Source organism: Chiloscyllium plagiosum, unplaced genomic scaffold (assembly GCF_037043375.1).
Source record: "Chiloscyllium plagiosum isolate Xiang-an unplaced genomic scaffold, Cpla_swu_hap1 HiC_scaffold_2, whole genome shotgun sequence".
NCBI classification, from domain to species: domain Eukaryota; kingdom Metazoa; phylum Chordata; class Chondrichthyes; order Orectolobiformes; family Hemiscylliidae; genus Chiloscyllium; species Chiloscyllium plagiosum.
Genome location: NW_028270140.1, coordinates 63,848,197 through 63,863,249, shown reverse-complemented (window position 1 = coordinate 63,863,249; position 15,053 = coordinate 63,848,197). Strand labels below are relative to the sequence as shown.

Genomic DNA, 15,053 nt, shown 5'->3' with positions numbered 1-15,053 from the left:
CAGGGAAGGAGAATGGAATTGGAAGTGGTTAATGAATAAAGTGAGTTGGGGCTTTGACAAAGTGTGAGTTCATGGAAATAAGGTAGTTGCCTCTCAACGGTAAGATTCTGAAGTTGCCATTTAAGGCTTGAGGGAAAAATCAGAAAAAAAGTTCTTGTAGTTGATATTCAGGTTTTTTCTCAAATTCACCATATTTTCCTTCCTTTCATGCAATTGCTCATGCCACACCAGGGAGGGGGAAAAATCCATATGTTTCACTATATTATTTGACCTTACTATTATGTTGCATGCTAAGGACCATATTTTTGTTCCAATAAATGATTTTTCACATTTGCAGCCCCAGCCATATAACATGGTTCATGAGTTCTGTCATTAAGATTAATGAAAGGACAGTATTAAGTGTTTGTTATATGAATGCATGGAAGAAACAAAGTAAAAGGATACTTGTTAATATTCCACCATAAATCAACATATTATTAGAACAAGTGAGTTTGAGAAGTTTTTTTTTCAAATAGTAATACCATGCATAATTATGAATTCAAGAAGCCATGGTTTCCTATCCTACACATGTAGACAGGGGATAGTTATGTCTAACTAATTTTATTATTTGAGTCCTTTAAGTAATGTCAGCATTTCACTGTCTAAAATTGGCCTTGATGCATCTTCAATAATTAAGCACTGGACGGTACTTGCTGAACAGGACTTTCAATTGGTACGACAGGTTTCTTTTTGTCATCTTCATGATAGCTTTGCATCAGCTTTTTTTTGCTTTCAAGCCTTTGGTTCCATTCTTTGATGAGTCTGCAAGTGGAACACATTACACCTTGCTCAGTATGTTTTATGTGTATATTCTTGACTGTTTTGCAATTATTTAAGGAAAGTTATTGCTTCTCTTGATCAACGTTAAATCTAACCATTAAAAAAATTAGCTTTTCTTCAGATTGTTAAGTATATGGTAAAAGTTAGGTCATCATTACAAGTCTGTCTGATTTTAATTTATACTCAATAGAAAGAAGCATCAGCCAAGCCAAATAACAGACAACTGATCTGACCCCTTCAACTAAAGTTGGAATTATTTATTCTTTGTTTACTTTTCCTGTATTTATCATAATTTAAAAGATATTACCAAAATGTTTCAAGCCTGTAGAGTTAGATGCTTTTCTCTTCTTACTTTGCTATTCTTCCTTCATCTTCAGCTGCTGATCCCTTCCTGAGCAATCGTCAGCTTCTAACCAGGGCTACCAAAATTAACTACGGTGCCCAAAGCACTTAAGTCAGCATTACTTCAAACTGGAATCATTCTGGTTCTTATAATTTAGATACTCATTGTATTAGCTAACCAAACTGATACAGAAGCAAACATCCAAGAAAGTCATACAAATCACAATAACTCCTATAAAACTTTATTGCATACTACTTCAGATTACTGTTGAATTGAAAGCAATTAGCATTTGGTTTCACTGTGAACCACATGCCTATTTGACAGATCTAATCATCAGCAGGCATAAATAATGCTTTTAATCTAAGTGTAAACAAATGTTAAATATAAATATAGTTTATGGTTTTAAAGGCTGTCATTAAACCAAGACACAATCTGACGTATTTCAAACTAATTACTGAAAATCAGAAGAATCCTGATCAGAAGAAGGGCACAAACATTATTTGGAGTTCATTTTCTATACTCACAGTAAACCCTTCCCCACTTTCCCCTCACCTGCAAGCTTACCAGAAACAGGAACCAACTATCTCTACGTTAACGCTGAATCTTCCTTTTCTTTGACTAAGTGTGAGTTGCAGTTCCTGGAGGGATTTCTGCCACAAAGCTTAGTGTGTTTTCTCACTGTATCTTACCAAACTCTCCTTGTTAACAACCTACCCAGCTCGTGTAGTGTTTGTCACATCTGAACTGGCCCCATCTTACCATGCACAGTTCTCAGAATAACTTGTCCCTCAGTGGTTAGACCAGGAGCTGAAAGACCAGGAACTTGCCTGTGCCATGTGCCATGTTTGAAAGGCCATTGTGCATGCAGATAAGTATTCGCAATTGTCACGCACCAACAAAGACGTAGTACAGCAAGCCTGAAGCCACGCTGCCCTTGGCACATGGCTGACACTCCATCACACATACAACCTCATCATCTCACCCCACTGTGTCACCACTACATCCCTTCTGAAGATCTTTAAGTTAACACTACCTGTCCCCACTGAAAATCTACAACTTGTCTTTGTCCAGGAAGGAAACATCACACATAGGTAAGCAATCAGACAAGTACAAGCTCGAAAAGAAAATGAAGAACAGCAAATGCAGAAAATCTGAAACAAAAACAGGAAGTCAGCCGGTCTAGCAGCATCTGTGGAGAGAAGGTAGAGTTAACATTTCAGGTCCAGTGGCACTGCTTCAGGAACACAAACAAATACAAACATGAGTTTTTATTTACGGAAAGGAAAAATGAGTGCAAACAAAACTATTGGAGGCTGAAGTTGCCCTGACAATGCAAACCAAATTTCAGCAACATGACTAATTTTACATTCTACTATTGCCTGCTTCACCCAGCTCTCATTTTCTGGAACAGGTGTCAATCAGGTCCTTTCTGGCTTGTAGCATCCAGTACAGCTAAGCTCTGTTATTGGAAAAGGGGAGCTTCCTCATCCTCTCCAATAACTTCACCCCCTTCCTTGGAAGACAGCTCCTGTTCCCTCAGTTCCTTGGCATCTGTCACATAGCCTCATTGTCTGCTCCAGTTATGCAGAGCACAGCACACTAGGATGAAGCAATACACTGTTTCTGGACAATACAGAAGAGACCTAGTGCAAGCAGTGGAACTGCACCTTCAGCAGGCTTTTCATCTACTCTGATTGAAGCATGAGCAGCATTGTACCTGTGTTCTGCATAGTCAGGGGAGTTGTGCAACAGTGTCATCAGCCATGGTCGGTCTTGTCCCTCAGTGACCAATCTTGTAGAGCACTTGAACCCTTAAATAGACCAGGTACCAACAAGTAAGATTAGAGTGGTGTTGGAAAAGCACAGCAGGTCAGGCAGCATCTGAGGAGCAGGAAAATTGTTTGAAGGGCTTTTGCCTGACCTGCTGTGCTTTTCCAGCACCACTCTAATCTTGACTCTAATCTCCAGCATCTGCAGTACCCACTTCCACCAACAAGTAAGAGTTATAGCAGCTGCTAGGGTAGCGGGCACACATCTCCACAAATTGGTAACGGTGAGCACACCAGCACATTAGTGGAATTGAACCCCTTCATGTCTATGAATTCCATAGTGGTTTGATATGGCCCTGTCAAATGGCAAATGTATGCAGTCAATGGCACCCTATACAGAATTATACTACTGGGGCTAGAACAATAATCCCACCTTGAGGGAACAAAATGAACCAGTGTGTTCTTGCACAGGTGGCATCGGTCACAGTTCTGATGCATTTGTAGATACACAACTAATAGATCCCACACAGGTCATCCATCACTCCCTGGAAGGAGCCAATCACACTGAAGTTCAAAGCATCTGTCGCCTTCTCTTTCATCTACAGATGCTCAACAAAGGATATGGGTAAAGCAAACATGCTATTGAGTTGGATGATCAGATAAGATGGTCGTTCATAACAAACACCAGAGCAGGCTTGAAACACCGAATGGCCTACTCTTGCTCCTTTTTTAGATTAGATTAGATTACATTACAATGTGGAAACAGGCCCTTCGGCCCAACAAGTCCACACCGCCCCGCCGAAGCGCAACCCACCCATACCCCTACATTTACCCCTTCACCTAACACTATGGGCAATTTAGCATGGCCAATTCACCTGACCTGCACATCTTTGGATGATGGGAGGAAACCGGAGCACCCGGAGGAAACCCACGCAGACACGGGGAGAATGTGCAAACTCCACACAGTCAGTCGCCTGAGGCAGGAATTGAACCCGAGTCTCCGGCGCTGTGAGGCAGCAGTGCTAACCACTGTGCCACCGTGCTGCCCATGTTGCAATGTTTGTCAGTGTATTCAATGCAGAACATCATTATATTTACATGACAGATCATGAAAAGATGATATGCGGCTCCTACAGAACACTTGGAAGTTATAAGAATAATGGATTGCCTTCAGCCAGTATTGACCTTCTGTACCAGCATTGCTGCTAACCGTTGACATTATTGAGGTGCCTTGTTTGATTTGCAAGTGCCAACGATTTGCAAATTACCTTTGACCTGGGCATCAAAATGGTTGCGACTTGTTACGCTTTGTAAATGGCTGCATCATATATTTGTTTTTTCAATGTTCTCACATCCAGCAAAATGGATCCTGTATTTTCACCCATTAAACTGACACTGACTCCACTCATCTAGCATTGTCCCAGCCATTTTCTAGTGGCAATTCCAGTCTAAAGAAGATAAAGGGATGACATGGAATGCCCTAGTTAGTAGGTTTGCTTCCCTTCCATCATAACCAACCTCCTCAAGCATTCATAAATTCCTTAACCTTGCACCACCTCAAAGCTGATATCCATCTATTCGCACTCCTATGATGAACTACCACTTTGAATTTTACCTCCAACTGTCCTCCACAACCCTGAACTCCAGCATTACATTTTTGTGATGTCTGCCCTGCCTTTCTATGCCCTCCCCCTATGGAGGCCATGGTAATCACTGCCTCCAAACACCCCCACTCCCCCCTGTAGCCTACTATGCCTTGTTCTGCATAAGACCAATATACCTTGTGAACATCCTTTACCCCAGCTCTGTAAATGCCACTGCATTCTACACGCTCCCACCACCTCCCTCCCCCCCCCCCTCCCTCCCCCCCACCCCCCCCCCCCCCCCCCTCCCCCACCGCTCCCCGCAATCTCATCACATTCGGCAGTAATCTCCTCATTATTTCTGCAGGCACTTCCACCCACATTAATGATCATCAGACAGATCCCCAGAACTATACTCGGCCCAGACTTCTGACATCAATGAACAACTCCTAAACATAACTGAACAGACTGCTGTACTTGTAGCTTCTGACTGACATTGAACTATTCTCCCACAGTGTGAGTCTATGCCTCCTAAGTGACGCACCAGCGTATTGGAGAGGTGCCATGATGGTTTTGAGGTGGTGGCAGACAACTGTGCCAAGATCTGTGGATATGTGCAGCAGGAACCGGTTGGTTGTGCCCTGAGGTGCTGTTTGATCATGCACAACAGGAGGTCTTTTGAAGCATGTGACAAACTGAATCAGCCAAGTACCAGCGCAGACTTTCACACTGAGGATTCTCAATGTCTAGCTTGCTTGCTGAGTTTAAATTAGGAAGTTGAATATTAATGAAGTAAAATGTGCTGATAACAGGCTTTAATAATCAATAAACTTCCTTTATTGGCAGCTCACTGCTGTCCAGCAAGATGCTTGCCATGCAGATTGTCAAAGCATAAAAGATGAAGCAAGATGTTCCCGATGTTGAGATAGGTCTGACTGGACTTTTTGTCTGATTCCGCCACAAATTTTTCCAGAGCCCACATCACTCAGACCCCTATAAGATTCTATTCCCAGTGTCAGAGGGGTGATGGTGGATTCAATCACATTCCAGATTAACAGGGAAAATGTTCAAGTAATAACTTGAATGCCACTCACCATCCAATTGTTGAGGCCACACTTGGAGTATTGTGTGTGGTTTTGGCCACCTTATTATAGGAAGGATGTTATTAAACTGGATAGAGTGCAGAAGAAATTTACAAGGAGTTGCCTGCTCTCAATGGGCTGAGTTATAGGGAGAGGTTGGGTAAGCTAGAAAAAATTCTTTAAAGCCTAGGAGACTGAGGGTGGAGGACCTGAAAGAGGTGTATAAGATTATGAGAGGCATGGATAGGGTGAATGCACTCTGTCCTTTTCCCAGTGTTGGGGATTCAAGTACTGAAGGGCATTAGTTTAAGGTTAGAGGGTAAAGAATAAAAGGGAACCTGTGGGGCACCTTTTTTTACACAGAGGGTGGTACGCATATGGAATGAGCTACCAGTGGAAGTGGTTGAGGCAGATACATTAACAACATTTAAAAGGCATTTGGACAAATACATGGCTAGGAAAGAATTAGAAAGATGTGGGTTAAGTGTAGGGAAATGTGGTTAGTGCGAATGGACATTTTGGTTGGCATAGACTGGTTTGGGCCAAGGGACCTGTCTCCATGCTGTAGACCTCTCTGACTCGAATTAAGAACAAGTAAAGGGCACTTGAAGCTGGAAGGCCAATCAGGAACATTCAAGAAAGAGTAGCAGGCTGTAAAAAGAGCACCCTCTCTACAATCTTTTCAAACAAGTTAGATAATAGGCAATCATCTCCCCCCCACCTCCCCAAACCACCACCACCACCATCATCCCCCCCAACTCCGCGCCCCCACCCCGGCCCCCTGTCCCACCCAAGTTGAGGTGAAGGGGTGTCCCTCTAGAAGATGGCCTGTGGTTATGCTAAAAGCATTAGAACATATGAAATTGGGGCAGAAGAACCATTTGGTTCTTTGAGCCTACTCTGCTATTCAATGACTATGGTTGATCTTGGGTTTCAATTTCAGTTTTCCATCCACTCTGCATACACCTTTAATTGCGAAAGGACCAAAAATCGGTCTATCTCAACATTAAATATATTCAATGATAGTGTGTTAACAATGTTCTGGAACAGAAAATTCCCAAAGTTCACAACCCTTTGAGTGAAGACATTTCTTCTCACCTCAGTTCTAAATGATCAGTGACTTTTACTGAGACTCTACCCTTTGTTCTAGATTCCTCAGCCAGGGACAACAGCTTCTCAATATCTACTCTTTCAAATCTTCATCATCTCAAATGTCACAATAAGAGTACCTTTCATTCATCTACACATCACAGAGTATAGACACTATTAATCAGCCTCTAATCTTAGGACAATTCTTTGATCCCAGGGACCCGCCTAGTGAAAATTCACTGCCTACCAGGAACATATATCCTGCCTTAAATATGAAGGTCAAAACTGCACACAGCATTCCAGTTCTGGTCTTAGTGACATCCCATAAAATTATAGCAAGTCCTCATTATTCTTGTACGCCAATCACCTGGAAATAAAGGATAACCTGCCATTTGCTTTCCTAATTGATTTTGGACCTGCATGCAGACATTTTGTTTTACAAATACAGCCAAATCACTGTGATCATCAAAAGTTACTGGTTTCATGTCTTTTATGCATTTCTATTTTTACAATCAATTGTCATACTTCTCCACATTATATTGCATCTGCTACTTGTGCATATCTTTTTGCACTCTCTTTGTGTTCATCTTACAACTTGAATTGTCACCTAGCTTTGAAAATCAGCAAATTTAGTTAAATTATTCCCTAATTCATTAACATAGACTGTAAATCTTGTGTGCTAACCTTATGTACTGCACTTACTACATTCTTAAAAACTGTAATAAATTTGTTAAATAGCATTTCCCTTTCAAAAACAATGCTGACTTGTGTTTTTCAACATATATTGTCAATATTTCCTGAATAGTAGATTCCTGTACTTACCCACTGACTGATTTCAGACTCAATGGCATGTAGTTCTGTGTTTTCTCTCCCTATCCTTTCCTGAATTATAGTATTACATTCTCTAACTTCCACTCTGATGGAACCATTTTAGAATCCGCGGAACTTTGAAAAATTAAAACCAACATATCCACTATCTCTGTAACTCTTTCATATTTATAATTAAGGATATATGTCATTAGGCTCTAAGGATTTCTGTTTTGCTCCACCTTGTTCTTTGTCCATGGAAATTGATGCACGAAGTATTAAGCAGATGTGCTTGTTGGCGAAAGTGAGCATTGCAGATACTGGAAATTAGAGTCAAGAGTGTGCTGCTGGAAAAGCACAGCAGTTCAGGCAGCATCCGAGGAATAGAAAAATCGACGTTTCAGGCAAAAGCCTCTCATCAGGAAAAGCAGCACACTCAGGTTTGCTTATAGGTATGTAAACCGATTTGATACATTTTGACTCCTATCTATCCCAGTACAATCACTACATTTCTAGCAATGGCTACACTTTCCTCTCCTGCACTGTCATAGAGTCATAGAGTCATAGAGTTCTACAGCATGGAAACTGACCCTTTGGTCCAACCCGTCCATGCCGACCTGACATCCCAACCCAATCTAGTCCCACCTGCCAGCACCCGGCCCATATCCTTCCAAACCCTTCCTATTCATATACCCATTAAAATGCCTCTTAAATGTTGCAATTGTACCAGCCTCCACCACTTCCTCTGGCAGCTCATTCCATACATGTACCACTCTCTGCGTGAAAATGTTGCCCCGTAGATCTCTTTTATATCTTTCCCCTCTCACCCTAAACCTATGCCCTCTAGTTCTGGACTCCCTGACCCCAGGGAAAAGACTTTGCCTATTTAGATTAGATTAAATTACTTTACAGTGTGGAAACAGGCCCTTCGGCCCAACAAGTCCACACCGACCCGCCGAAGCGCAACCCACCCATACCCCTACATTTACCCCTGATCTAACACTACGGACAATTTAGCATGGCCAATTCACCTGACCCTGCACATCTTTGTGACTGTGGGAGGAAACCAGAGCACCCGGAGGAAACCCACGCAGACACGGGGAGAATGTGCAAACTCCACACAGTCAGTCGCCTGAGGCGGGAATTGAACCCAGGTCTCTGGCGCTGCGAGGCAGCAGTGCTAACCACTGTGCCACCGTGCCGCCCACGGGGTATGCTATCCATACCCCTTATAATTTTGTAAATCTCTATAAGATCACCCCTCAGCCTCCGACGCTCCAGGGAAAACAGCCCCAGCCTGTTCAGCCTCTCCCTGTAGCTCAGATCCTCCAACCCTGGCAACATCCTTGTAAATCCTCTCTGAACCCTTTCAAGTTTCACAACATCTTGCTTGTTCAGAGTTGAAGGAATCAATCCAATAAACAATTATTCAACTTAGTAACTAAAAAATCATTACTTAAGGGGAAAATAATAAATATGTACCTCAGGAATAAATCAGCTTTAAAAATGCTGTTTTCATCATTTTTCAGGGTTACTACAATTCCTCTGTCAAAGTTGCAGGTAGCTGAACAGAAGAACAAATGCACAAACTTATCCCGAAGGATATGAATCCATTAAGTATCTATCCATTGCACTATACTCAAATGTTCCAGTCAATCCAGTCACGTGTTGTTTGTTTTCATTATATCATGTCAATATAAACTCTAAATAATAATGTATAAATGAGAGAAACAAACAACCCTTTCACTGGTATGATGTGACACATCTTCTAGAACTTCAAACCTGTGCTGTCTTGAATATCAATTTATTTGCAAAATAATCATAGAACACACCTACTAAGGGCACTCTTATTCAACCTGATCTTTTCCTGCTCCATCCATTCCGTCTGCTTTTCAATTCTCTTCTCCCAGATAGCTTTCAGATCATACTTGGAGCCAGCTGATCTCTCTCGATTCGACAAATATGACAAACTATCCATTTCCTAGAAGAAATAAGGACACAGTGACAGGAGCTCGTTGTTTTTACAGCAGTAGGTGCAGATTTTCTCGAGTTCAACTAACATTTTGATTCTAATGTTTATCACTTTAAGGAATTATGTGTTGAAAATTATTCACTTTTTACACCAAGTGACTCAGCATTACTCCAAGTGAAATCAGTCGCAACTTAGAATAGTATCTTTCACTATCATAAAAGCTTTTCTTTGATTTGTGCAGTCTTTTTAATGTGTATGATCCCTGGTTCTGCAGGCGGTAATGAACCTGATTTTTGTTTTGCCTTTTGGTTTACCTTTGCTGTATTCACATGGCACTTTTCATAGAATCATAGAATTTTACTTTTACCATTCAATTCATTGTATTCCTGATGAAGGGCTTTTGCCCGAAACGTCGATTTTACTGCTCCTCGGATGCTGCCTGAACTGCTATGCTTTTCCAGTACCACTAATCCAGAATCTGGTTTCCAGCATCTGCAGTCATTGTTTTTACCTAATTCAATCTATCTGTACTAGCTATCAAAAGAGCTACCCAACTAGTTCCACTCTCCGGCCCTAATTCTGCAGCCCTCTAACTTCATCAATTTCAAATATATATCCAGCCTTCTTGTGAAACCTCTTACGGAATCCACCTCCACCGTTCTCCCAACTAGCGCGTTCACAATCTTAACAACTTTCTGAGTAAAGAAGTTTCACCTCATCCCACTCCTGGTTCTCTTGCTGACAATCTTGAAATTGTGACCCCTAGTTACTGACATACCAACTAGTTGAAATGAATATCTTTCTTTCCTCTATCAGATGTGTTCGTAATTTTGTACATCTCAGTAGAGTTACCTTTTAATCTTCTCTGCTCCAAAAAGAATAAGCCAAATATCTAATCGTTCCTTGTATTTACAATCCTTCGTACCTGGTATAGTTCTAGTAAAGATCCTTTAAACTCTTTTCCGAGCTCCAACATCCTTCCTTAAATTAGATGCCTAGAACTGAACACAAAACTTCAAATGTGGTCTGGCCAACGATTTTTAGAGGTGTAGCATCACTTCTTTGCTTTTATACTCTATGCCTCTATTTATACACCCAATGATCCAATAGATCTTAACAACAATTTCAGCTTGCTTAATCCATCTTCGGAGAATCATATACATAAACCATGAAGTCCCTCTGCTCCTGTACTCCCCTTAAAGTTATACCATTGAACTTGTCTCTCCATGTTTCTTCTATCAAAATGCATTACCTTACATTTCTCTCCATTGAAAACTATTTGCCAGGTGTCTGCCCAACTTATCAATAACCCTCTGAAGTCACTTAACATCATTCTAGCGATTCATTATTCTCCCTAGTTCAATATCACCTGAAAACTTAGAGATTTTTCCCTTAGCACCCATCTCCAAATCATTTTTATAAATCAGAAAAAGCAAAGGTCCCAACACAAAGTGGGGAACATCACTTTCAACTTGTCGCCAAACTGAGAAATGCCCATCTGTACCTCCCCTCTGTTTTCTTAGCTATCTTCTAATCCATGCTGCCAAGGACCCATCAATCCAAAATATTTCTAATTTGCTAACCAATTTGCCATGTTGCACTGTATCAAATGCGTTCAGAAAAGTCCTAATATACAACATCCATAGCACTACCCTCATTCACTGCTTGTGTCACCTCATCAAAAGACTCAATTAAGTTTGTCAGACATGATCTGCCCTTGACAAAAAATACGTTGACTGTCTGGAATGAACTTATTTTTCTCCATTTGCATATTTACTATATCCCATATTACAACATTCATCAGTTTTCCCACTATTGATATCTAGCTGACAGGACTGTAGCTTCCTTTTGCATATTTCACTGTTTACATTGCTTAACGTTTTTACCATCAATTTACACAGCAAAATGGCAGAAAATGTAGAAAGAGGAGACCCCAAAATACTTTTTCTTACTTTAAAGAGATTTGCCAAATGAACCTTCTAATTCCTCCTTTGTAGACTCATTATCTAATTCCACTTTCCATAAACTATCTTTATGTCACCTCCTTGTCCCTTCCAACTTCAGTTGGGTTGCTGGTATTTGTGAGAATCTCCATGTTGCCCATGGGAACGTTCCCAGACTTCGAATAGTTAATATTTCTTCCAACTTCTTAACCATCAGATCTATTCTTTCTACTTGTGTTCCTGCATGATCCATTCTTGAAAATTAATAAAATTACCCCAGATGGCAAAGATTTACTTGAAATGTCCCTATCTTTTTCCATTATTTTACTCCTGTCCTCCAGGTTCCCTCCTTTTAAAAAATGTAGTACCACTAGCAGAAGGTACATCACAGTCAACCCAATCCTAATTTATCTTGGTGTTTCATATGTATCCTCAGTAGCTGCATAAAAATCAGAAATAGGGACATTGATCTCTTTGCCTGTGGATAGTGTAGAAACAATGAGGACAACTCCAACATACCAGCTGTTACCATACCAACATCAGTTAAAGCAGCACAGATCACTGACTAAAACTGACTCCCTAGTAGTTTATGTGGCCCACTGCCTTAGCTAACTGATATTTAAATTATAAATGATGTATGAGCAAATTGCAATTTAGGCTTAAGTTCAATTAATCACATTCTTTGCAGGCGTAGTGCCAATGATTTTTATTTTTTACTATGAACAACAACTGTATTTGAAAAAAATATATTCATTCTCAGATCCAGTAATTATAATTGCTACTACTGATCATCATAAAGGTTAAAGTAACCATTATAACTTAAACTTAATTCAGTTAAAATTTTTAGAAATTACAGTACTTCAAAACATTTTACATTTTGTAAGAATGACACAAATATATAATTTGGAACACATTTTGCTGAAATATTTCATGTATTTATAACTCTCAATTTGGATTGCTACATGATTTAATGTACATCATTCCTAGAACTTTGATGGATTTAATATGATGAAAGATTGGTTTAAATCAGGATAGACTTCCAGCTGAGAATATTTGGCAGTCATATGTAAAACACGCACTTAATTTCAGCACGTTATTCAAAGATTTCCTCACATCATACCAACTTAGTCAGTTTAAATTATTGGAAACCATTGTAATTTACTGTGAACATGTTCAAACATTTAAAGACAAAAACACGTTTTCAAAGCAATATAATGAGATCTGTAAAGCAACTCAGCTATCTGCGACTTGTTCTAACACCATTAGAGAAATAAAAATAACATTTTAAAACACAATTCACTTACCAGAAGTGAATTCCTTTCCACTCCAATAAAATGATTATTCCTCAAACTGGCGATATTGATCTGCTTAGAGATGTAACCAGAGTGAGTAGTGGGGAACTTACACAAGCAACATTTCTTTATGTTGGGTATCTGCCTTGTTTATATGGGAGCTGATGACAAGTCTATTTTGAATGCAGATCTTGGATCAGAGGGCTTCTATCATTCCATGCATTTTGTAGCATAGTATGTGTGATGACATTATAGGCTGTAAGTTCCAGAAACATCGCCCATGGTGTGGGAATAGTTGCTGGCAGGTGTCATAAGACTCCTGCAAGCTAATCATAACTTGGCACAGACGAAATGGATTTTTCTTTGAAAAGCACATCATTCACTTTCATACAGCATTCATGGGACTTGCTCAATTTGCTTTGGCCCTAACAAGAACTGTAAGTGTGAATTAGCCAGTGCAACAATTCATGATGCAGTATTATATTAGCTGGAAATTGGCAGAGAAAATAAATTTGATTCTTGACTCGTGGTAAATTCAAATAAAACTTCAGAACTTAACTGTTAAATGTCACAGGGTTACTCATTAAAGTACTGCAATAGCATCTTTGCATGTGTCAAATAATGTAGATTCAAATGCTCCAGTTGATTTGTAGCTATCATTTTAGATCTTATATTTCTGTCACCATCATGCGAGTGAAATGAAGCACACCAGGGAAATTTGATTCAAAACCAGTTTTCAATTTCAACATCTTACAAAAAATACCTAAAATTACATTTTACAGTATTTAAAATTGAAACTTTATTTATGTAAAATATGAATAATTATGCATTAATTTATATTCCATGCTTAGTTTTCTCCTCTTTTAAGCACAGTGGCTCACATTGGATATATGTTTGGAGGATCAAGTGCTAAATGGCTGAGCGCAAAGTTCTTTTAACAGCCGAGACAGTGAGCGAGGTGTACAGCTTGGAAATAATTTAATTTCCATAGAAGATGTATCATCAAGAATTGTTAGTTTTCGCTTTTCTAGTTTTGGTCACTAGGACCTGACCAATTACATCACCATTACTTTTTAAAATTTATTTCTGGGCAGTGGATATTGTTGGTTAGGGCAACATTTATTGCCTATATCAAATTACCTGTGAGAAAATGGTGACAAGTCACCTTCTTGAACTGCTGCAGTCCTTAGGTGTGGATACAGAACTCCAACTGTAGCACGACTGTGCTAGAATTTTCATCCAGTTACAATCAATGAATTGCAATATAATTTTAAGTCAGGGCAGTTTGTGATGAGAGGAGAACTTACAGTGGTTGGGTTCCTATTTATCTGCTGCTCTTGTCCTTCGAGGTAGTGTAGGTCATGTGTTTGGAAAGTGCAGCCTGATTTTTTTTCTGGTGGTGAGGGAAGTGAGTGTGGAACTTGGTGCACAGTGTGTCTATATAGTGGGCTGTTTTGCCCTAGATTCTGTCTAACTTCTTGAATGTTGCTGAAGCTACACCCATCCAGGCAAGTGGAAAATATTGCATCATAAGTCTGATTTCTGCCTTGTGGACAGTGGAAAGGAATTGAGAGTTAAGAGGTGAGGTGAATTGAATTGAATTGAATTTATTGTCACGTGTACCAAGGCACAGTGAAAAGCTTTGTCTTACAAGCAATTCAGGCAGATCACAGAGTTAAGTAGTATAGAGAAGTAAATATTTTTATACAAAAACAAAAATACAGGTATAGGCGAATGTTAAGAGTTTATGAGTCCATTCAGTATTCTAAAAACAGTAGGGTAGAAACTGTTTCGAAACCGGCTGGTGCGTGTGTTCAGGCTTCTGTACCTTCTCCCTGATGGTAGAGGTTATAGAAAAACATTGCCAGGGTAGAATGGATCTTTGGGAATACTGGCTGCCTTTCCCTGTCAGCGGACTTGGAAGATGGATTCTATTGATGGGAGGTTGACCTTTGTCCGGGACAAAATCACCATGCTCTGTAACCGTCTCCAATCTTGAATGGTACAGTTGCCATACCAGGTAGTGATACATCCAGACAGAATACTCTCGATGGCGCACCCTATAAAAGTTGGCAAGGGTATTCGCCGTCATGCCGAATGTCCTCAGCTGTCTGAGGAAGAACAGACGTTGTTGGGCCTTTGTAACCAGTGCGTCCACATGAAGAGTCCAAGAAAGCTTGTTATAGATGACAATTCCTAGGAGCTTGACACTCCATTCGTTCCACCTCTGTGCTGTTAATGTGTAGGGGGGCATGAGTAACATTCCGCCAAAAGTCAATAATGAGTTCCTCGGTTTTGCCGGCATTGAGAGCTAGGTTGTTCTCAGTGCACCATTTTTCGAGGTCTTCCAACTT

General features: G+C 40.2%; 1 long non-coding RNA gene across 1 annotated transcript; it reads right to left on the bottom strand.

Annotated features, from left to right (window-relative positions):
- Nucleotides 1-665: 665 nt before the first annotated feature.
- On the bottom strand, nucleotides 666-12,887 carry LOC122561653 (uncharacterized). The gene is made up of 3 exons (XR_006315076.2): nucleotides 12,712-12,887; nucleotides 9,325-9,473; nucleotides 666-801 (listed from the first exon to the last, which is right to left on the bottom strand). It is a non-coding gene; the product is annotated as an uncharacterized LOC122561653 (long non-coding RNA).
- Between the last annotated feature and the right edge of the window lie 2,166 nt (nucleotides 12,888-15,053).